The sequence below is a fragment of the Ailuropoda melanoleuca genome, chromosome 2 (genome assembly GCF_002007445.2).
Source record: "Ailuropoda melanoleuca isolate Jingjing chromosome 2, ASM200744v2, whole genome shotgun sequence".
Lineage (NCBI taxonomy): Eukaryota > Metazoa > Chordata > Mammalia > Carnivora > Ursidae > Ailuropoda > Ailuropoda melanoleuca.
In genome coordinates this window covers 106,334,478-106,351,945 of record NC_048219.1, presented here as the reverse complement: position 1 = coordinate 106,351,945, position 17,468 = coordinate 106,334,478, and the positions used below count along the sequence as shown (strand labels likewise).

At 40.5% G+C, this 17,468-nt stretch overlaps 1 protein-coding gene across 1 annotated transcript in view; it reads left to right on the top strand.

Moving 5' to 3' along the window:
* Positions 1-6,878: 6,878 nt before the first annotated feature.
* Positions 6,879-17,468, top strand: part of NCKAP5 (NCK associated protein 5) — a 950,566-nt gene continuing 939,976 nt past the window's right edge. The window contains exon 1 of the mRNA XM_034654439.1: positions 6,879-7,324. The gene's annotated coding sequence lies outside the window, so the exon portion shown is untranslated. The remainder of the gene's footprint in view (positions 7,325-17,468) is intronic.

The window sequence follows — 17,468 nt, the reverse complement described above, 5'->3', positions numbered from 1 at the left end:
CCAATGTAATACAGTTAGTAAATGGCAGAATAGAGGCTGACCCTACATGTGTCTGGCTATGAGGACTGACACCTTTTCATTGAGACCGTTGCCTCTGCCTGAATAGAAGGAGTTTCTTTTTTGTTAGAAAGAAGTATATAGCCCAGAGATGGGTTGGGCAGCTGGTCAACCTGAAAATAAGCCTTAAGACAAGTTCAGGCCCAGAGTCCCTCACTTCTCTCTTCCTCTTCCCCTGCATGGCTACCTGTAGACCTGTCCTTTTTCTTCACCTAAGCTCTGGTCTTTGGGAAGGAGTAACATGATAGAGAATAGCCAAGGTAGGTTCCTTAGACAAGAAATGCCCATGAGGGGGGGAAAAAAAAGGAAGAAGTGCCCATGAGAAAATCTATAATTCCAAGATAACAAACACCAGTTTGTTTTTGAAGTTATTGAGCCTTGACCAAAAAAAGTCATTTTGCACAGTATGATTTAGCAAAACAACTTTCTGGGCAGAATAAAACAAAAACGAAGCAAAAATGACAAGTTCAAGATGTCTCTACGAAACTGGGCATCTGCATAGACCTATGCGGATGTGAGGAGAGCACACCTCTGTCTGTTGGAGAAGGTAGTAGAAGGACAGTCAGGGCACTAAAGGGAAGCCAGATGAAGCTGGGGCTCTGTGCATAGCTGCTCAACTCCTAAAGCCCAGGGCAGTGTGTTGCCACAAGAGGCAGAATAGGCAGTGGTGAGGAGCCAGATTTCCTGGTTTGACTCATAGCTTTCCCATTTATGTCATTGTAAGTGAGGACCACTAACCGAGCCTTAGTTCTTCCACCTGTAGAATGGGAGTAACAAGGGCACCTACCTTCATAAAGCTATTCTGTGTGAACCACTTGGAATATGATCTGCCGTAGAGAAAATACTATGCATGGGTGGCTCTTCAACACGCTATTGAATTGCCTTCTTAAGTAGCCAGCACATGAAACCCTGGAGGATGTAAGATCCTATCATGACTTTACATATGACAAAAGTTAGGAAGAATCACTTACCAGAAATAATTTCTAAACCACAAAGCATTTATTTTATTTCTTATTCACTATTTTGATGACTTCTTCGATGGTCGAGGTAAAATGAAAATTGGAATTCTGTATTTGTTTTCAGCACCTGCCATCATATATGGTCCACCATCTGTGGCTTACCAAAATATTGGTTGATTCACCCCTAATCTTCTGACAGCCCTTTAAATATTGGTGCTCTAAAGTGTACTCATTGAATACAAATACAAGTCAGGGTGTTTTTCTCTCCTCTCTGACTCTGTCTCTGTCTCTCTCCCAACAATAAATCATTATCTGTTCGCTGAATAAACATCATCTGAATTCCCTGGTGCTCAGCAGACCACTGATTTCTCTAAAAGGTTGTCTCATCCGGCTCTGAATCTGGAGTCTGGTTTCTGAATGGCCAGCAAGATTTATTTTCCCTGGTGGTTGGAGCTGATATATTTTATCAAGGCAAACCCCCATGCAACAAAGGAATAAATACATGGGGCAGAATCATTTGCATAAAGTAAGTGAACCCCATCAATAAGTCCCATTTATTTTGTTATCAGAGAACTAGCCCTGTGCTAGCCCTATCCATCAGCAGACAGCCTCTCTGACCTTTCTCCCTTCAGTTCACACTGCAGTGCGCTGTCCTACCAGCAGCCAGTCTTTTCTGAAATCAATGTCATAGTTTCACACCAGGGGCTTTGACCTCTGTAGGTACCAGACTTGTGGGGATAAGGGGGCTCATCCTGCACAGTCCCATTGACTGTTAGCATGAGCTTCCTGCTTGCTTCTTGTTGCATCATTTAGAGTGGGCAGGCACAGTGGTTTAAGGAAAACATAAATAATGCCAGATTTAAATCTTGGCTCTGCCAATTTCTCTCTGTGACGATGTGAGCAAAAAGTTTTAATTCATCCAAGCCTGAGTTAATGGATCTTTAAAATAAAGATAAGTACAATTTCCTTCCTAGCATTTTGTGAGGATTAAAAGAGGCAATGTAAGTAGTGTCTAACATCATTCCTGCCACATAGCAGGTGCCTATCCAATGTTTCCTACTATGTTTTCCTCCTTCCTTTTCTTCCTTCCTTTCTCTCCTCCTTCCCTTCTCTTTGTTCCTCACTTGTGATCATCATTTTGCCTAGGGCTTCTTGTGGGTTCTAAGTTATTGCTTCTCAGGTAATTGTCACTTGTAGGAGCTGAGATGTGGTTTTCTGGCTCCTGAAGTCTGAGCATCATCTTTAGGGATCCCCATCAGCTGTCAGCCTTCCTTCCTAGCCATGGGACACCCCTCAGTGACATCAAGGCATTAACCCAGGTCCTTAGGTCTAATCTTTCTCTGAAATTTAATGATTTACCCCATGCCTATGACTACTGTTGTCATCTCTTGGGAAAAATTGCCAGCTAGCAGAGAAATTTGGCCTATTTGAGAGATGTTCAATAAATCCTTGATGAATTGGACTTATGCTGGCCAAGCTTTGGGAACTCATGGAGTAGGAGATGCACTTTCTGGGCACCAAGTGTGTTGGGAATCATGTTGATCAAATATATCAACAAACTTGGCTTCTGGAAAGATAGCTAGGTGTTGAATTGAGATCTGTGGCTCTAGAATCATATGGGCTTTCCTCTGTGTCCTCCAACACATGCCCAAACTTTCCCATCTGTGAACGGTCAGTAGTGATGTGGCTCTGGAGTGAATGAGAAGTGACCTCTGAGGTACCTGTTATAGGCTGAATTGTACCCCCTGCTCCAATTCACATATTGAAGTCCTAACCCTTAGTACCTCTGAATGTGGCTGTATTTAGGGACAGAATCTTTAAAGAGGTAATAAGTTAAAATGTGATCCTAACGGTAGGCCCTAATCTAATCTGACTCATATCCTTATTTTTTTTTGAAGATTTTATTTATTTGTCTCAGAGAGAGAGAGAGAGAGGGCACACAAGCGGGGGAAGCAGCAGGCAGAGGGAGAAGCAGACTCCCCGCTGAGCAGGGAGGCTGACGCAAGGCTTGATCCCAGGACCCTGGGATTCTGACCTGAGCCAAAGGCAGATGCTTAACCTACTGAGCCACCCAGCCATCCCTGACTCATATGCTTATAAGAAGAGACGATTAAGACACAGATACACATAGAAGAAAGACCATGTAAAGACACAGGGAGAAGATGGCTATCTGCAAGACAGAAGAAATCGACCCTGCTGACACCTTGATCTTGGACTCCTAGCCTCCAGAATCGTGAGAAAATAAATTTCTGTTGTGTAAGCCTCCCGGTCGGTGGTACTGTGTTATGGCAGCCCTAACATAGTAATGTATAACCCCATGCTAGGGTGATTTCTCACTCAGCCCTGTGATCCTGAGAAGGACCTTGTGCTCAGTCAGCATGAGCTCCATTAATACCCATCTGATTGAATTTAACAGATCAAATGTTTTGTTGGCTTTTCCTTGTGGGTTTTTTACTTCCTGGTAAATAATGTCCCCAAGCCACAGGCTGGTCATGTTTAAGACAAGGTTCCTGCTTCTCCAAGCAGAAACCCCTTATGGTCATCTTTTAAAAAACAGTATATTAAACCACTTGCTGTTTGCCTTGATTTGCTTCTTTATTTCCTGAAGAACAAAGAATCCTGGGATTTGACTTTTTATCAGTGATTTGGCCATCTACCTTGTACGAGTCTTCTGGTTGGCCAGAAACTGGGACATTGTTGCTTCATCTGTCTTCTTGGATTCTGACCTACTGCCTGGCTGACCTGGGTTTGTCAGGTGGGTTTTGAGTGCTTTCTAAGCTTCCAAGGCTTCAGCGTTTCCATGATTGAAGAGTGTGACAAGTGTGCATATTCTAATCTTAGGTGGCAGGTATAGTTAGTATACCTATGGGTAGTGGTCTCAGTGCTACCCATGGACACATGAGGAAGTTGGGACCCTGTCAGTGTCAGTGCAAGAAAAGTAGCACAATGGGCATTTAGTTTGTCCTCAGTAGCACTAAGACCTTCCCGTTCATACTCAGAGCCTTTCCCTTTGCCTTCCTGGCTCTAACCCTTGACATTTCTATGACTTCTAAAATCTACCAGATCATTCTGATAGATTGTTCTGTATCCAAAACATGGTTTCTTGCTTATGTCCATGACTCACCATATGCTCCTACATGGCCCCATATTGATCAGCTATGGTCTAAGGAATCCCTGACCTATTGAAGCCTATACTTAAGATTATGGCTAAAGAAGGACAGCATAAGCTGACAAGCTCTGGAGTTAAAACACGGATCACTTTGCTATTCCTTGGACACTGGGAACTTTCAAACTTGCCTCTACCAGATACATGATAAAGCTTTCTAAGTGGCCGAGAAGAATTATGTCAAAAGATCCAAGAATTCCTAGGTGGCCTTATGCTATGAAGGCTATTCCATGTGTCCTGTGTAAGATCAGATGTCCTTACAGATGCGGCACGCTCAGTGCTGTGCATGAAAGTGGCTCACAAGGAGTAAGACAAGGAGTTAGGACTTGGGCACTTGAAATAAATCTGGAGGCACGAAAGCGGACTAGAGCCAGGAGAATAGTGTGCAAGTCAGAATGGGGGACCGCTTGGGCAGTCCAGCATAGGAACATGTGTAGCAAATGGAAGTGTGCAACCTGGATAGGTTGTTTTATTGACTTTCTAGGAAGTCATTAATCGTTTCTTTCCATAGTTATCCCTTTTAAAAAATAATAGTTTGGACCAGCTGATTTCTAAATTTTATTCTATTTCTAGGATGTGAATCTATTTTATTTGCTAAGTACCAGTATCAGAGCATGTTAACAGTCCAGCAGTCCAGCTAACAGACACAAGAGCCAGCAACATTAAGTATTTGACATCTGAGACCAACTTCTTTTCTAGAAGAAAAATTCCCCCCCCCTTTTTTTTTTTTTTTTTTTTTTTTGTATAGTTTCTGTTAAGGCAAGGCAGGTGAAAATCCAGGTGTAAGGGCTGGTCTCGGAGAACATCTTTGGGAGCATAAGATGACCCGTGGGTCCCCATTCCATAAAACTCCAGTAACTTGTGAGCCACTGGACCCTGCAGTAGTGGGTAAACAGTGCCTCATCCTTAGACACTAAATTTAATTTTGTCAAACCATGAATTAAGACTCTAGAATAATTTAAAAATGGATGATGGTTATCCATGGAGTTTTCTGCCCATAGAATGACAGTTGGGGACTGGATGTATGAGAAGGAACAAAAATCTCTCTGAAACAGTAAGATGAAGTATGGTCATAGTGCAAACAGGCAGACCAGTCAGAACCTGCCATATTACTCTCACCCCCTGTGTTTGCTGGAGAGAGTCTTCTTCCTAAAGTCACCCTCCTCAATCCTCTCAGTGCCTCCAAAATCTAAAGGAGAATGTTGGGCATGACAAAAAACAGGGTGTTAGCCAAACCTTAAGTATGGTCTTCCCAGTGCTTTTCAATTCCAACCATGTGTTGACATGGATAGACTTATACTATCTCTGTCAAGACCTGCTGCATAATTTGTGGAACCCAATGCAAATGAAACTTCAAGGCCCCTGGCTCAAGAGGGAAGGATTTCAAGATGGCACCAGCACAGTGTTAATCCAAGGGCAATTCCTTACTGAGCTGGGGGCTCTGTGGGACCAGACAGGGTATGTGTCCATGGAGCTGGCCCTCATCCTTTCTCCCAATCTTCTGCTCCTCTGCCTTTCTGCAAATGAAGCCCATTCACTTTGGGTCCTGTTTTTAGTCTCTGAGCCATTCAACAAATTCACCCAAGCAACTTGTATACACCATCCTTTCTCTTGTACTGTCTTGTTATGAACCACACTTTTATTGAGGTGAGGAAAAGGCATTAGAACAAATTTGACACTGTTCTCTGGCTCACATTTTCCATTGAGAGACTCCTCAGAGTGCCAAGAGCCTCCTAGATAGTTTGACTCTGAACCAGGGGTTCTTAATGAAGGGTGAAGATCAGGGTTACTTAGGATGGTTCTTCAAAATATACTTCCCAGATCCGTAGACCTCTTTTACATATGCTATCGGAAAGGCTTCTCAGCAAAATATTGGTAAAGCCACACTTAAAGGCTATTGCATTTTTTTGATTATTTTATACATCTTATCATTATTTTTGAGACATACATGCACATATATGTATCTATGCCCCTCTCCCCCCTTGATTAGAATCTGTTTAAACTGACATTTGTCTTTGAGTGTTTTAAACTTCTGCACAGCTCGTAAATTCTGTGTGGTGACGATTATCCAGTTGGACTCAGAGTGAATTTATTTGTGACTGGATCTAGCGGAGGCCACAAACTAATTATTGCAACCAACCAAGAAAAATACAGGGAATGAGGAAATGCCACAAGTATTGACAATATTTATTGTAGCATATGGCTAATGTACAAAGAGGTAATAGAACGATGTATCTCAGGGGATCATTCAAAAGGAAAATTACTTAAATTAACTTTTCAGGCAAACCGAATTATGCATTACACCCCTCCTGTAATCCTATACAAAGTCAATGTTTGTGAAGAGGAGAACTGGAGGCTATAAATCAAGGCTTTCATAAGAACTGTTGTGTCTGCAGGGATTTTTTTTTTTTCCTTTGCGTTTTTGGCTTTTAGATGAATGAAGAATTTTCTCAGCAAATTATTAATTACTCCTTCTTGCCTATAGAATTGAGTTCACTGTAGTTATGTAGGAGTCAATGGTATTCAAACTGCAGCTTTTGATGAAGTAATCGGCCGCTTCTGGGGCCTCCTTCAGCTGCCCTGGGCGTGCTTCACATGCAAACGACTGCCAAATGGATTCTTTCGACATTCCAGCCAATTAAAATACATTTAAAGTGCAGCTGGTGGAGAGGCAAGCCGGGCGGTTGTGGGGAGAACTTCAGGGCAGGGAGACAAAAAAACAAACTTTGGGGATGGAGCCCAGCTCGGGCAGCCCAGGCAGGCGTTTGCGGGCAGTGGAGAAAGTCACAAAAAGAGGCTATCTTTAGCTCCTGTCAGAAGCAAAGATGACACTTTGAGCGCCACCTTGAAAGACACAAAAGAGGGAAGCATGTTTGTTAGGGTGTCGGTTTTCTCCCCTCGCCTCTTGAAACTCTGTGTGTTGGCTGGTTGCCCAATGTGGTGCTGCATACAAATATTGACAGAACACAGCGGTGTTTGTTAAACCCGGGCTGGGGAAGCCAGTGATTAAAACTCTTGAAGGAAGATCCGAAAACCCCAGGAACGCTCATCAATAGCGTTAGAACATTGACCGAATGAAAGAGAAAGCACAGAGTGGGCTAACGTGAAACACTGCACCGTCCCTGTCTGCTATGCCTTTTCGGTAAGGATAGAATTTTCTTTTCTTTCCCTTTTTTTTCCCTTTAATATTTATGTCGCTGTGGAGGAAAGAGCGTCGGATGTGCTCAACGCTGGGCTGCCGAGCTCGGATGTGCACAGCACAGGGTTTGCCTGGGACTTTTCTGGAGTACGTGAGGGGGTTGCACTGTGTCAATAGACACAAGGCATTACCCAGCACGTGGAGCCGGCCAGCGCTGTGCCAGAATTCAGAATAATACAGTTTTAAATGTTTGCCTCCACGGCTCTGTCCCAGTATTTGTTGCATGTGTCCAGGTGTCCCAAGATGGATAGCAGATAGATTCCTCTCGTGAACCAACGGTTAGGATGTACAGGGTTGTTTAATTTTTATTTTCATTTACAACGTTCTCTGGTTCATTCTGCTGCCAGCCCCACACCTATGCATGCAAAAAATGTTTTCTTCTTCCTAGGTTAATATTCAGTCAAGCACAAACATTCTGTTTTACTCGAGCAAGTCCGAAATGTTTTCAAATGCTTTGCTTTATCTTGACTTTCACCCGAGAAGCTGCTAGATTAGGAATTTGTTTAGGGCCCGTCTTCTCTGACACTTTAAGGAGGCAGCTGCCTTTGGATGATCTGTGGTTCTGCAAGCTCACTGAATGCCCAGCTCTGTGCATCCCCCTCGGATGCCCACCTTAAATTCCTGAGAATGCTAAGTAAGAGTATGGCGGAGCAGGGGCATTGATTGCTACCCATCGATTTACCAGGGAAAGACACACAAAGTTCCTGATTGTTTCCTATCTTAGCATGTCACGCTAGGCCCTTTTTGGCTTCTGTGTTCATTGCAAACAAAGAATCTTGCACATTTCACGGTGAAGGATCACATTGCAGTGTCCTGAGCTCAGTTAAATGCGCTTTATTAATCTTTAATGTGCCAGTAGCTCTGAGGCTATGCCAAGCTGAGACTTTCCAAAACTCTCCAAGCTACCTGCTGCCAAGATAAACGGTGGTAGGCCCAGAAGGGATATTTTAAGGAAACTTGCAACAGCTAAGTTTTACCATTAAGTTTTGTCATGAGTCAGTGAAAGAAATCTTCAGTAAAAGAGATTTCAGCAAGAGCTGCCCCAGCTCCATACCCTCTGTGTGCGAGACCTACTGGTAGGAGTCCACCTCTTCACACAGTGGTCGGTGCTCCGTGTGGGGGAGAGAGGAGGGCGTTCTACTGTATGGGTGTTATGTGGTATTTATGAAGTGGGTGCTGTGTAAATGGAGACGTGTGTGAATGCAGAAAGCTTTCCTGCCTGTGGCAGTGTCTGAACTCAGAGAAAAACAAGGCTACACATGTGGCGGGCTGCTTGTCCAACACAACCATTTCAGACATACCAAAAGAGCCAGAGATGGGCAGTGGTCACAGAAGTACATCGGGACTTAGAAATCTAACTTTGTACAGAAGATAAATGGGATAGTATGCTTCAGGAAATTGGGCACTGAGGTGACTTACTGACTCAGAGGGCAATGTGGACCTAGGTTTGACTGGGTCTTGGAGAATGTAAGGCTGTGACCCCTTGGAGCCATAGGTTGACTCATCAGGCCACTACAGGGTGAACAGTGTCACCCTTATTCCCTGAGGATGCAGATAATAGACAAAAGGGACCCTGCCCTTAAACAGAGACTTCACCTGCCAGGGTCAGGTCACTATGAGGAGAACACTGAATTGGAGCTAGGAGGAGCTCCAAGATTTGTTTCTGACTTAGAGTCACTGAAGCAAAGACTTTACAGATACTTGCAGGCATGATGGGTAAGGATCAAGAGTGAGGGATGGTTTCAATTAAGCAGGAAGCCTTTTTTTTTTTTTATTCGAAGTATAATTAATATATGATGGTTAAGTAGATGGTTTTATTGCCTTTAGAGTCTAGTACAGTCTCCTTACTGTGGCCTAGAACAGGGTTGATAAACTACTGCATGACAGGCCAAAATCTGCCCATCCTTTGTTCTTATAAATAAAGTTTTCTTGCAACATAGCCATACCCTTATATTTACCTGTTGCCTATGGCCACTTTTGTGCTACCACGGCAGAGGTGTGTAGTTTCAACAGAATCCCTACAGCCCCCCAAAGCCTGAAACATTTGCTATGTGGCCCTTCACAGATAAATTTGAGAGACAAGACATGGAGACCAACCTCTCAAACCCTCTGTAGTGAAGGAACAGTTTTATTTTTTTGTTCAAATTTCCAGTCTGTTATGGACTGATAGTTTTCTTAAATGTGATAAAAATGTTGTTTGACTGCCGTGACGATGTCAAACTGCTGCAAAATTTCTAAACATTTACTCTTATATTTTGGACTTACCTCATCATGGATGCTGGACAAACAGTTTGCAGACTAGCGCCAGACTGGGCCATACTCTGAGTGGCTGTAGCACCTGCTTGGGTTTCTAGTCTCATCTCATGCCCTTTGTCCCCAGTCTCCAATCGTGCTGCTCTTCTTTCTGAGGATGGAATACAACAAACTCTTCCCCAAATCTGGGGCTCTGCTTCTGATGTTTGCTTGATCTGGAAATCTCTTCCCTTGTCTTCTCTTAGCCTCCACCTTCCTTAGGTCTCTGTTTCAGCTTACTTGGTCAAGGAGACTTTGGGACCACTCCCTCTGAAAAGCCTTTCCTCATCTTACATCACCCTCTTTTTAGAGCACTTCTGACAATGAATATGTGCCTTGTTTTTTTTAATTTATTTTCCTATGATTTGTTTCCCTGTGTTGCTCTGCAGTCAGTAACAGATAATATCATACATTCCAGCGGGTTTAAGCAGGAAGGGATTTCACACTGGGTTTAGGTGGCATATACAATCTTGTAGGAGCCGGGGAGCAGCCAGAGCTTCTGAGCTAATGCTCGGAATGACACCACAGAATTTGCCATTATGTGTTGGTCACGATACAAAGGTTGGAATTGGGAAGTTGATGCCACCACTGCCAGCTCTAGAGTCACACGGTCATCTCCTCCACCAAAGTGGGAATCTCTGTTGCTTGAAACATATGAAGCTAGGGACAGGATACTGGGGCCTTTGCTGAAGAGATTGCAGAATACTTAAGCCTCTGGCAGGAAGAGTAGAAATACGTCATCTACCTCATGCTCTTCACTCTGACTTTGAAATCTTCCACTGATGGGGGTTCTCCTGGGTGAAATCTGGATCACAGAAGAACCTAAGTTATCAAAGGATTAGGCAAATGCCATCTTAGGTTTTTTAGTCTCTACTGCTAAAGTGGAGTCACCAGAATCTCTCCCCACCCCCTCTTGGAAGTTAATGTCCATGAGGGCAGGGACCTTGTCTGCTTGCTCATCACCCTATGCCAATATTAAGATTAGCACCCAGCATGTGTGTGGGTGCCTGGATGGCTCAGTCGGTTAAGCATCTGCCTTCGGCTCAGGTCATGATCCTGGAGTCCCAGGATCAAGCCTCTCATCGGGCTCCCTGATGAGCAGGGAGTCTGCTTCTCTCTCTCCCTCTGCTCCTCCCCTTGCCTGTGCTCTCTCTGTCTCTCTCGTCTCTCTCTCTCAAACAAATAAATTCTTAAAATCTTAAAAAAAAAAAAAAAAAAGATTAGTGCCTGGCACGTGTAACATACCAAATAAATGTTGATCATGAGAATGCATGTATGAGTGAATGAATGACATGTTTCTTGAAAGTCTGTGATTTATAGGAGGGTAGCATGTGGCATACATGAGAGAGGTTAATGCATGTGAATCAGTTTGGGAAATGTCTCAATGATGGGAGATGGAAGACTACCTATAGGCAATACTGTCATTTTTGAAACATACCTTGTTTTTCAAAATGGAAACATGCTCATGTAGCTTCAGTGAGCCAGTCTATTCAGAGATGGGAACATTCTGATTACTTCCTTGTATTATCATTTACTGAGGGATTCTTATGATATACACTACACTAGATCTACACTAAGCGCTATATATGCAGTAACTCATTCAATCTGCTAAGTATCCTGATGAAGTGGTATTATTTCCATTTATAAAGAAGAAGCAGAGGCTTTGTGCCTCTGATTTCCAGAAATGCTGTATTATATTATTTTAAATGTCCATATTTCCAAAAAGTTGAAGAGACATACAAAAAAGTAAGAAAGTATATTGTATCGATGGGGGGAAAAAGCAGTCAAATGAATGATTTCTTAGGAAGTCCAAACATTGGACTTACTAGACAAAGATATTAAGCCAGTGACCATAAATATGCTCAAAGAATTAAAGGAAATCATGTCTAAAGAAATAAAGGAAAAGAAGAGAAGACTATCTCAGCATATAGAATATTAATAAAGAGAAATTATGGGAAAAAACAAATAGAAATTTTGGAGATATGAACTACAATACTAAAATGAAAAATTCACTAGTGTGATTCAATAGCAAATTTGAGTAGGCAAAAGAATCAGAAAACTTGAAGACAGGGGCGCCTGGGTGGCACCGCGGTTGGGCGTCTGCCTTCGGCTCAGGGCGTGATCCCTGCGTTGTGGGATCGAGCCCCCACATCAGGCTCTTCTGCTGTGAGCCTGCTTCTTCCTCTCCCACTCCCCCTGCTTGTGTTCCCTCTCTCGCTGGCTGTCTCTATCTCTGTTGAATAAATAAATAAAATCTTTAAAAAAAAAAAAAAAAGAAAACTTGAAGACAGATCAAATGGAGAGTATTCAATATACAAACAGAAAGAAAAAAAAGAATGAAAAAAGTAAGTAGAAATTCAGAGACCTGTGCTACACCAAGTGTACCAACATACACATAATGGGAGTATGAGAAAGAAGGGAGAGACAAGAAGGGACAGAAAAAATTCTTAAAGAAGTAATGCCTGGAAACTCCCATATTTGATGTAAAATATGAATCTACATATCCGAGAAGCTCAATGAATTCCAAGTAGGGTAAACTCTCAGAAGTCCACTCTGACATACATCATAATCAGTTTGCCAAAAATCAAAAAATCTGGAAAGCAGCAAGAGAGATGTGTATAAGTTTGTCTCACTAATATTAACAGCCAATTTCTCATCAGAAACCATGAAGTCCAGAAAGCCATGAGATGACACATTCAAAATAGTGAAAGAAAAATTGTCAACCAAGAATTCTATATCCAGCAAAACTATTCTTTAAAAATGAACAGGAAATGAAGACATTACCAGATAAACAAAAAATGATAGAATTCACCAGTAACAGAACTTTCCTACATGAAATACTAAAGGGAGATCTTCTGGCTAAAACGAAAGACGCTAGATAGTGATTTGAACCCACATGAGGAAATAAAGAGCACTAGTAAAATATAAAAGACAAAGTAAAAGTATTTTTGTTTATAACTCCTTTTTTCTCCTGCTTGATTTAAAGGATGCCTACAACACAAGGCTGTAAGTATAAAGCTATGTGGTTGAACTTGTAATGTGTATGATAACGAAAGGACAAAGTAGAGGGTAGTGAATAGAGCTATATTCAAGCAAAGATTTTGTATAAAGCTAAAATAAAGTAGGTATTAATCCAAGTAGATTGTTTTATTTGACAACCTAGATGAAATAGACAAATTCTTAGACACAAAATACTGAAACTGACTCGAAAATACGAATAGACTTTTAGCAAGTAAAAAGATTGAATTACTAATTAACGAACTTAGCACAAAGAAAAGCCCAAGCCAGATAATTACCTGGTGAATTCGAGTCACATATTAAAAGAAAAATTAACACTAATCCTTCATTAATTCTTCCAAAAAATAAAAGAGAAGGGAGCACTTCCCAGCTCAGTCTAGAAGGCCAGTGTTACTCTGATACCAAAATCAGACAAAGACACAAGAAACAAAAACTACAGACCAGCATGTCTTATGGATATAGATATACTATAATTCTCAACAAAATACTCAACAAAATACAAATAATGTGTAATACAATAACACATTAATAGAATAAAAAACAAAACCCATATTGTTATCATCTCAATAGATGAATAAAAAAAGTAAGATTTCTTCATGATGAAAATTCTAAATAAACAAGGAGTAGAAGATAATTCCCTCAACCTGATAAAGAGCATTTATAAAAAACTTACAGCTAACATTGTACTTAACAGTGAAAAACTTTCTCCCTAAGATCAGGAAAATATAAGATGTCAGCTCTCTCACCTCTAAACAATCTTGTATTGTAGTTTTAGCCAGATCAATTAGGCAATAAAAAAAAAAAAAAGAAAAGAAAAGATGCCCAGATTGAAATGAAGAAGTAAAGCCATCTCTATTTGTTGACATGGTTTGGTACAGAGAGAATCCTATGGAATCCACTAAAAAAAGAGCTAATAAATAAATACAGAAGAGTTACAGGATACAAGATCAATATACAGAAATCAATTGTATGTGTATACCACAGCAGCGAAAAACAAAAATGAAGTTAAGAAAAATAATGCAATATAAGATAGCATCCAAAAGAATATAATATTTAAGAAGTTTAACAAAAGAAGTGCAAGACTTATACATTGAAAACTGCTGAATGAAATTATAAGGGACCTAAATAAGTAGAAAGATATCCCATGCATGCACATTGGAAGACTTAATATTGTTAAGATAGCAATATTACCTGAAATTGATCTACAGATTCAACATGATTATTATCAAAATTCAAGCTGATTTTTTTCAGAAACTGACAAGCTAAAATTGAGATTTTTATGAATATGCAAGTGACCTAGGATAACAAGAACTATCTTGAAAGAGAAAAAGCAAAGTTGTAACATCTAACTCTTGATTTATTTTTTATTTTTTAAAAGATTTATTTATTTGAGAGAGAGCGATAGAGAGAGAGAGAGAGTGCGAGCGTGCACATGAGCCAGGGGAGGGGCAGAGGGAGAGAATCTCAAGCAAACTCCATGCTGAGCATGGAGCCCAATGTGGGGCTCAATCCCATAACTCTGAGATCATGACCTGAGTTGAAATCAAGAGTCAGACATTTAACCAACTGAGCCACACAGGCAGCCCCCAATTCTTGATTTTAAAAGCACTGCAAAGCAACCATAATAAAAACAGGCTATCACTAGCATAAGACTAGACACATATATCAATGGAATAGAATTGAAAATTGAGAAATAAACCCTTACATTTATAGTCAGCTGATTTTTTTTTTAAGATTTTATTTATTTATTCAACAGAGATAGAGACAGCCAGCGAGAGAGGGAACACAAGTAGGGGGAGTGGGAGAGGAAGAAGCAGGCTCATAGCGGAAGAGCCTGATGTGGGGCTCGATCCCATAATGCCAGGATCACGCCCTGAGCCGAAGGCAGATGCTTAACTGCTGTGCCACCCATTTGCCCCTATAGTCAGCTGATTTTTGAAAAGGGTGCTAAGGCAATTTAGAGTAGATAAAGAATAGTCTTTTCAACGTAATGGCTCTGGGACAGATGGATATCCACAAGTAAAAGAATGAAGTTGGACCCTTAACTCATACCTTATACAAAAATTAACTCAAAATGGATCACAGAACTAAATGTAAGAGCTAAAACCATAAAAACCTAGGAAGAAAACATAGGAGTAAATCTTCATGATTTGGGATTAGGTAGTTTTCTCAGATATGACACCAAAAGCAAGTGACAAAGGAAAAAACAGCTAAGTGAGACTTCATAAAAATTAAAAGCTATTGTGCTTCAAATGGCATCGTCAAAAAAGTGAAAAGACAACCCACACAATGGGAGAACATATCTGCAAATCATATATCCAAGAAGAAACTTGTATTCCACACAATGGAATATTATTTTACCAAAATATATAAAGAACTCCTACCACTCACTCATAAGAATCAAAGTAACTCATTTTAAAAATGCCCAAAGGATTTAAAGTCATTTCTCCTAAGAAGATAAGCAAACATCTAGTAAGCATATGAAAATATGTTCGACATCATTAGTCATTATGGTAAACACAAAGCAAAACCAAATGAGATACCACTTCACACGTGCTAGGATGACTGTAATTAGAAAAAAATAAATAGTAATAAATTTTGGCAAGGATGTAGAGAAATGAGAACTTTCATATATTGCTGGTAGGAATATAAAATGATACAGCCATTTTAGAAAAGATTTGGCCATTTCTCAAAATGCTAAAAATAGATTTCTTATTTGATCCAGCAATTCCTCTCCTAAGTATATACATTCGAGAGAATCGTAAGCATGTGTCCAGACAAAAATGTGTACATGAATGCTCTTAGCAGCATAATGCATAATTGCCAAAAAGTGGAAAGAACCCAAATGTCTGTCGGCTGATAAATGGATAAACAAAATGTGGTATAGCCATATAATGGAATATTATCAAGCCATATAAAGGAATTAAGTACTGATACATACTACAGTGTGGATGTACCTTGAAAACATTATGCTACATGAAAGAAGATAGACACCAAAGGCCACATATCATATGATTCCATTTTTTGTGAAATGTCCAAAATAGGCAAATCTATAGATACAAAAAGTCAACTAGTGGTTTCTAGGGGCTAGGAAAAAGAGAGATTGGGGAATGATTAGTAATTAGCATGGCATTTCTTTTTAGGGTAATAAAATGTTCTGGAACTTGGCATTTCTTTTTGGGGTAATAAGATATTCTGTAATTACATATTGGTGATGGTTGCACATCTCCATGAATATACTAGAAACTATTGAATAGTACTTTCTTTGAAAAAGATAATTTTACTGTATGTGAATTATATCTCAATAAATTTTTTATTTAAAAAAAATGCCAAGGGGAGACATCAGAGTAATTGGACTCCTCCAAGTCAGTTTCACCTTACTTATTTCTGATCATAAGGCAAGAGTGCAAATAGAGGTCCTTATGCCACAAGTCAAATGTTTTGAAATTATGAATCAAGCAATCACAATCTTAAATGTGTTTTATTCTCTTGCATTGATAAATACATCCTCGTCCAGGAACAGTTCTGTACTGTTGGCTACGGAAAATCAGCAAAGGCTTTAAGAAGAACAATGATGTGATCGTATCATCATTTCTGAAGCAGTTTGTTGGTGGCCCTGTCAAGGTGTAGGTAGAGGAAAGCCTGGGGATGGTAGCAGTTAGTAAGCCACGGTGATCATCCTGCCAGGAATTGAGGTGGACTCAAACCGATGTCATAGTATGGAGATAGTGTGGCAGATAGAACAGGCATGCTCAAAGCTGGGTCAGCACAGACAGACGTGGAAGGAGAGAGAGGAGAGAAAAGAGAAAGAAGTGGCTGACCTTTAGAACCTCAGTGACTCAGGCTGGTAACATCATTAACAAAGAGATATAAGCAGCAGCAGGTGGGAGGAGAGGAACCTTGAGAGACAGGCTTTGGGGATGTGAGGCCAAGCTGTGTGTGGGGTATCAGGTGAAAATTACCAATTAGTATTTAGAAGCACATGCTTGGAGTATAGAAAAGAGGTCTGAGTTAGTTAAATGATTTAGAAGTCCTTGGACTTGTCAGAGTACCAGGAGGGAGTAAGAACCAAATGGAAAGAGCAGTACCATTAATGATTAGACTGAAATGTTCCTACTAAAACAAAAGACAAAGATACCACCATTTACAAGAAACTGTCGTGCTGTGTAGTCGAGTCTCCATGGTGAGCTTGATGCTATTGGTTCAAAAGTGGTGACTGTGATGTGATCCATAACCAGTAACAAGTGGGAAGAACACACAAAATCAGCTGAATCATAATGGGAAAGACATAGAACTGATTATGTATAAATTATAGCTTATATATAAAAATTTACACATAACAAAAAATACATTACTGGTGTAGTTTTGCTTGTTAGGATTCTTTGGTGTGATAACCTGTGTTTGAAAGAAGAAAAACAGGCTGTTAATTCTTAATTGCTTTAACTGTGTGATGATGCTATTTAATGTTGTTATTGGATTTATACCTTGAAGGTACTTCAGAACCATTAATTAGACATTCCTTATCAGCTCTCTGCATTAGACATTAGTGGCCCGGTTGCTGCTGCCATTCCCCCACATGCTGTAATTTATGCCAGATGATGCGATTTGTTCACTGGGAAGGGCACCTAGAACTGAGAACCTGCTGGGTTTTGGTTATTGAAAGAACATTGATTTGAGTTTGGTGTTGCAAAGTGTTTTGTTGGTTTACTTACTGAATGAGTAATATTTGCGTGTTTTCACTGGCTTAAACTTCTGTCTAAAACACCTCTCTGTACTT